Source organism: Octopus sinensis, linkage group LG9, assembly GCF_006345805.1.
Source record: "Octopus sinensis linkage group LG9, ASM634580v1, whole genome shotgun sequence".
NCBI lineage: Eukaryota > Metazoa > Mollusca > Cephalopoda > Octopoda > Octopodidae > Octopus > Octopus sinensis.
The window spans coordinates 49972188-49980711 of record NC_043005.1 but is presented as its reverse complement, the minus strand read 5'-3'; the positions used below and the strand labels follow the sequence as shown (position 1 = coordinate 49980711).

At 27.9% G+C, this 8524-nt stretch overlaps 1 long non-coding RNA gene across 1 annotated transcript; it reads left to right on the top strand.

The window, feature by feature from the left end:
- Positions 1 to 324: 324 nt before the first annotated feature.
- Positions 325 to 8084, top strand: LOC118764843. Its single transcript, XR_005000668.1, has 2 exons — positions 325 to 2182; positions 7250 to 8084. It is a non-coding gene; the product is annotated as an uncharacterized LOC118764843 (long non-coding RNA).
- Positions 8085 to 8524: the final 440 nt, after the last annotated feature.

Sequence of the window (8524 nt, the reverse complement as noted above, 5' to 3'; positions counted from 1 at the left end):
TACATATATATATATATACATAATGAATTTCCCTGTTGATTATTCATATATACACATATAGATAAATATATATGTGTACATTATATATATATATATATATATATATATATATATATATATATACACGGGAGTAAGCACATAAATGTGAAACAAGGTGGGAAAAAAAGTACTCAAATACCAGAGGTAGAGTAATATGCTTTAACAAAACTGTCCGACAAACGGGAACGTGAAACTCTGAGTAACAGCTTTTGTTATATTTCTGCTGCTTTTAAATAAAGTATATATATATATATATATATATATATATATAGAGAGAGAGAGAGAGAGAGAGAGAGAGAGAGAGGGTGATAGGTCCATTCCAATAGGCAAAGATTAAAAAACATTTCAATACAAGTTGTATAAAATAAAATAGAGTACCACCCAGAGTTCAAATTTATGAAATATTCTTTACAGAGACACCTCCGATTCTTAGGCCCATGATACATCTATATATTTGTTATTGATGAGCCTAGATAAGGCCTGGCATATGATCATTCATTTAGAGCACCATATGGTCTACTGCACTCTACTGCTTACATCCACAAAATATAATCATATTGCTATGCGCATAATAATATGATGCAGATGTACAGACTGTAGCATCCATAAAATATTTTTTAAAACTGACAATCTGTTGGATAAGATGATACAGGTTCTAGTTCATCCAATCTACGGAACAGTGCATGAAACTAACATTCAAGTGGCTGAACCAGCCACAAACATGGTACACCCTGAATGTAGTTCTCGGGGAGATTTAGCTTGAAACAGAATGTGACAAGGCTGGCCTTTTGAATAATAGGTACTACTCATTTTTTCCAGCTGAGTGGATTGGAGAAATGTGAAATAAAGTGTCTTCCTCAAGGACACCTTGCATCACCAGGAACTGAAGTCATGACCTTACGATTGTGAGCCAAGTACCTTGACTACTAAGCCATGCACCTCTGCTTAGAATATATATCAGGATTAAGTAACAAGAGAAAACAAGAGTGATTAATCTTGTTATTTCCTCCTTTACACAAGTTTCACTGATACATAATTAGTGAGCACCTGTGATAAGTTTTATTATAATTTCTTGACAGCAGCTGACAACTTGGGTTCACTTAGAATCTTTTATCTGGTAAATATTCTAAGGTTTATTTATGTCTTTTTATTCCTTTCTTGATTCAGCCAGTTTATTTTGGCCATTCTAAAGTAGGGAGGCACTTACTTGGTATATTTTGTTTCATATTTTACTAATTTTTATCAATACATTTGTAATTATTCTTTTAGTTTTGTGTATGTATGTGTGTCTATTAGTGGATGTAAAGGTTCATGTGTGTGTGTGTGCTGTTATTCCTGCTGTTGTCACAACGGTTATAATAGTCAATTCAGAAGTTGTTTTTGAGGTTGTGGTGCTGTTGTTGTTGTTGTTTTTTGCTATTGCTTTTGTTACTGGGTTGTCACATGAGTAAACCTTACTCAAGCAGGTTGCACCTTGGCATAGAGAAGCCCAACCAAATTACGAAACTATGTATGTCTTGGGTTCTTGTTGCCACACTTCAGCCTAGTCTAATCTGGAACCACCAATGCTGCATATTAATGGGTAGTAGTGGATTGACACAAACAGCAGAGAGATAACAGGCAAAAACAAAACAAAAATCCTCTACATATTGTACCCTTACATTCTGAGTTCAAATCTTGCCAAAGTCAACTTTGCCTTTAATCTGAAACTACAAGCCAAAAAAATAAGCACAATTTGAGTACTTGGGCTGATATAATTGACTGCACCCATCATCCCTTATAGGTTGAAACCTTGTGCCTATCTTAGAAATCAATACCACACATTCTGTTATTCAGCAGCTGGTTTAATTGTCAAAATTGTGAGCTGTGCAGTTTGGCACTCAAGACACATAATTTATGTCTAAATGGAAAGCCAATATCTAAATGTTTCAGTCACAGATCAGGTATCAAAGCCATCCATTTCATTATGGAAGATCACTGTTTAAATTATTAGATATTTTTTCCACTCACAGAAATATAATATGACTCCATTTTTGGTTCTTACCATATTACTTTTCACCAATGCAAACCATCACTTTGGCTTTGTAAATTCTAGTAATTTTATTCTCATATTTATGTGTATTTATGTGTGATATATATATATGTGTGTGATAAATATTTATGTATGTAGGTATGCATGTAAATAAATATGTTGGTACATGTAAGTGCATTTTCATGTTTATACAGTACATGCATACATATATGTAAGGGTGTATGTATACGTGTGTGTGTGCATGCATGTGTGTGTGAATATCAAACTTAAAATATGACAATAATTATACTTTAAGAAAAACTATAAAAAAATCAAAACAAACAAAAATAACAATAACCTATAAACATAGGACACACCCTACACTAGCATCTAATTTCTGTTCACTGAACAACTTCATTTTCTTTGACAAACACCTAACTTTCTTCAAACAATCACTATGATTTTTTTTTTTTTAGTAAACATCCAAATTTTGTTCAGTGAACACTCCAGTTCTATTTCATAAATACTCATTTTGTTTATCAGTGATTGTGTTCAGTAAACAACTTGAATTTTTTTCCAGTGTACACTGGAAATTTTTCAATGGACACACTTGATTTTTTTTTAGTGGACAGCCTAGTTTTTTTTCAGTAAGTACCTAGATTTTGTTGAGTGAACACTGACTTAATGTAGAGAACCTCCTGCTATTGTTTAGTGAACATCCAAGTTCCATTAAGAGAATGCCTTTATTTCATTCATTAATTTTGTTTAGTGAACATAATGATATTTAATAAACACCCTGATACATTTTAGTGGACATCCTGATACAATTTGATGAAAATACTTGTGGCTTTTTTAACTAAGAATATCCTATTTTGTTTATTGTATTTTTTTATGTCAGTGAACATTCTGGTATTGTTCAGTGAAATCTCTGAATTTTGTTATGGAAATATCCTAAATATTGTTTAGTGAACACACACAGATTTTTGTTCAGTAAACACCCAAATTTTGTTCAGTAAGCACAGCAGTTATAAGTTGGGAAGGTATGAAGGTTGTGAAAACATGGTGTTGATAACTGACACTGCTACACAACCATCCCTCTCCCCCCCCCCCGTATAAACATACATATATAAAAAAAAAACAAAAGAAAAATTCTACTTGGAAAGAATAATAATAATAATAATAATAATAATAATAATAATAATCATGGTAATAATGTTTCAAAACACGACAAAAAAAGAGAGAAAAAAAAGGAGTAGGAGGAGGGGAAGAAGCGGGAGGAGGAAAAGTAAAAAAAAAGAAAGAAAAAGAAAGAAAAAAGGAAGAAAAAGAAAATGAAGAAGGGAAGAAAGATAAAATTAAATAAATGGAGAGGGTTAACCGTTTTCTTAATTACATGCAAAAAAGAAAAAAACATGTCATTTTTTTCTCTCAAGTTACAATGATAATGATGATGATGAATTTATAATGTTGATAAAAATGATAATGATGATATTCATGATGATGGTGATAAAGGTGGAACATAATAATGACTTATAAGAAAAAAACACGATCAAGGTTTAAAAAAAAAACAGACATAATCCTGAAGATGATTATGATGATTATGATTATTATTATTATGATGATGATGATGATGATGATGATGATGATGATAACGATGATGATGATGATGATGATGATGATGATGATGATGATGATGATGATGATGATGATGACGATGATAAACAGGAGATAAAAGATAATCCATTGTATGGGGTAGATGGTGAAGGCAAGTGGGGAATTCTGAAGTGTAATGTTGAGCAAAAATATCTAGCAATTAAATAAAAATGAAAAGACTATATATATATATATATATATATATATATATATACATACATGTATATATATATATATATATAGACATATATATACATATATATACATACATATAGACATATGTACATATACTTTTATGTGTGTGTTTGTATATATATATATATATATATATATATATATATATATATATATATATACATATACATATATGCAATGTCTGTTCATACATATATATATAAATATTGAAATATGCATATATGCACGTATGTGTATATATATATATGAGTATACATACATATATATATACACACATGGGCATAAATATATATTTATTCATACATACATACACACACCCATACATATATATATGTGTGTATAGATATATATGCATGTGCGCATATGTGAGGATGGGTATGTGCATATTATACGCAAGTGTATACATACACATATTTATACTCATGTATGTAACTACGTAATACAATGTATGCATATGTATACACAAAGGCAAGTTTCTTTTTCATGTTACAAAAACATATATATATATATATATATATAGACACACACACATGCACACACCCATATATATATGTATATATATATATATATATTATATATATATATATATATATATATATATATATAATATAAAGAAAAATCAAAGAGAAATCAGCACTAACTAGAAGCGATTTGTTTGAGTGATTGTATTTTTTTTTGTTTGTTTATGGAACAGCTTTTATTTTATATGAGTATTTTTTATTCATTTGTTCACACCCACATAGTATCACTACAATCACTCTCCACCAATGCTACTCATTGATTCTGAATGTACATATTTAAATATAACCAAATACATTTACGGATGCAGAAGAACAGAAATTGTAAAATGGGTGTGTATGCTTGTTTTATTTCTTGTCTTTAGTAAACTTAATATGAAAATTGTTTTCCTCCACACCACCCCAGTATGCAGCACCCAATTCCAATGTACACAAATATACATGCATACATAAATGTGTGTGTATATATATATATATATATATATATATTTATGTGTATATGTATATAAGTTATGAATGTATGTGTGTATATATATATATATATATATATATATATATATATATACATATATGTATGTATATACGTGTGTGCAAATACATATATATATATGTATGTATATTTGTATATATAATATATATATATTCATGTATATATATATACATATATATCTATATATACATATATATATGTATATATATATATATATATATATATATATAAATGTATACATACATATCTGTGTGTGTGTATCAGAAGCTCATTGTCATGGGACTGTAAGCTTTGGAGCAACATTATTATTTCGCCTCACATAACATAACATAATATAATGCATTTATATGCATGTATACACAAATATACACATGTGTATATATATTATATTATGTCATATTAGCCAAAATTATTATATTGCTCTATGGCTTACAGATCCTTGACAATGCGCTTCTCATATGTTTCATAACAGGATTGGTACAAAACACTTCTTCTCCAAGTTACTGCCTCGCCATGATTAACAAAATAATAAAATGAAAACTCTGCTTTATGTATCAAGTTCAATTTATTCCATTTGGGAAACAAGACACCCACTAACACACACACATTCACCTCAATTTATATAGATATGTATATTTGTATACATACATATATATATATATATATATAATTATATATGGATATTTTTGTGTATATGTACATGTATTTGTATACATACACACACCACACACACATATGCATATATATATATATGTGTGTGTGTTGTATATATATATATATATACATCCAAAGATATAGAGATGTATACATATACTTACATGTATATATATTATATATATATATATATATATATATAATATATATATATATATATATATATATTTATATATGCATAATCTACACATATTTGCATACATATGTATATATGCTTTTATATATATATATGTATATATACATACACAAACTTACATATATATGCATACATACACACACATACACACACTATATATATATATATATATATATATATATATATGATTTGTGAATAAACAGACTACCAATTGTTTCATGTGTAGAAATGTTCACAATTATTCAAGTATTCCAATTTAGGTTGTTGGTAATGATGTCAATTTCCATACAAAATAGCTGTAATTAACAATAGGCTGAATTGGAATCCATGAAAAATTGTGAATTATAATAAGCATGAAACAGTTGGTATAATATTTACTGTGTATCCTCAAATAAGGAATATTTATCCACCAAATGCAATGCTGAACACTCATAGTCGCTGTTCAATACTATTATATATACATATGTACATATGAATATATATATGTGTGTGTGTTTATATATATATATTTGTGTGTGTATCCTTATTTGTATTTATCTATGTTTGCAGGGGTGTGGTAAATGCGCATATATTTACACATATATGTGTACACATAAACACACACACACATGTATGTATGTACATATATATATATATATACATAAATTAAATTTTATCAAAATGTGAAAATAAACAGAGATAATCAAAGAAATGTTTACAAAGTATTATATGTTTTCTTTTTTAGAAGAGAAAATATTACAGAAATGGAAAGTTTGAAATAACAATCAAAGTACTGAAAAATATTAGTGAAAATTTTGATCAATGTGAATTTAAGAATTCTATGTGCATATATGAATGAATTTTTGAAGACCTTTAAAAGTATTTATGTATGTATATATTTGTGCATACACATGCATACATACATACATACATACATACATACATACATACATACATACATACATACATACATACATACACACATACATACACACATACATACATACATATATATACATATATATGTATGTATGTATTTTGTATATACCTATATATACATATATGTATTATGTATTTCTGTGTACATATATATATTCATATATTTATGTACATAATATACATATATCTATATGTACACATTCATATACATCTAGCTACAGATATATATATATATATATAATATATATATATTATATATATATATATTATATATACACATACATACATATATACATACATATATATATGTATGGATATGTGTAAGTATGTGTGTATAAATATATATTCATATGAAGATACATATTCACACTCATGTCTATTGGATTGATACTCACACATACATATATATATATATTATATGTCTAAGGACATATATACATTTACACACATGCATATACATGTGTGTGTATATATATATTGATATATTGATATATATATATGTATATATATATGTATATATATATATGTATATATGTATATATATATATATTATATATATATTGATATATATATAGATATATATATATAGATATTGATATATATATATATATATATATATATATATATATATTGATATACTAATGAATGTTATGAATATGTATGCAGCAATTTGAAAAGTTATTAATCAAAATGCAAAAATCAAGTGATGTAAGGACAAAAACAAAAAAAGAGAGAGAGAATTAAAGAATGATACACAGAGATTGCCATAGACAGACAGATAGACAGACAGACAGATAGATAGATAGATAGATAGATAGAGAGTCAGAGAGTGCGAGAGTGAGAGTAGGAGGAAATGTGATGATGAGGCAGATGACGGAAGTAAATAAATAAAGAAAAGTGGTTCGAATTGGAGGTGGAGGAAGAGGATAAGAAACATTTGAATGAACAAAAGGAGAAAGGCTGAAGAGTATTTACGGGAGAATCAATGGGTTGGGGGGTGAAAAAATGGAGGGTAGAAAGAAATGATGGAGACAGTGGTAGAACGATGATGCAAGTGAAAGAAGTTGAAGGATGAGGTGGAAAATAAGGAAAGACCCTTCATTTTTTTATGCTGAGACATTCCAATTGAATTGACTACATGTTATTTTATTTTTTCAATGTTTTTTTTTGGTTATGTATTTATTTTGAATTTTTATTATTATTACTATTATCATTATTACTATTATTATTATTATTATTATTATCATTGATTCAGATATTAGAATTTCCCTCACAACAGAGACAAAAACCTTATTTGAATATTGTCTGAGAAGAAAAAAAAAATGAACAAGTTAAAAAAGAAAAAAATAATAAATAAATAAATAAATACTGAAGTGGGCCAAAGAAATAAACTAACTCAACCAAAAAATATATATATTGTTGTTTATTTTATTGCTGTTGTTGTTGATGATGACAATGATGATGATGATGAGGAGGAGGAGGAGGGATGGTGATATTCCACTATGACAAACCTTATTTTTATTGTCATACGGTTAATTGCCGATTATCTGGCATTGTTGGAACCTGGAGAATGCCAGATTAGTGATTTTACCAGATTATCAATTTTACCAGCCTTCATTGCTTTCCTTCTTTGACTCAATATTAGCCAAAAAAGCAGAGTAACACAGAGTCTTTCTGTGTTTTTTTCTTTTTTTGAAATGTCATAAACTGTTGAAAATCCAACGTTATATAATTCACACAATTTTTTCACAGACACACTGCTGTCAAGTTTTTTCAACAGCTCAACTATGGACAATGTATGGTGTTTACGCTTTACACTCTGAGAAGTACTTCCTTTATGCATTGGAACC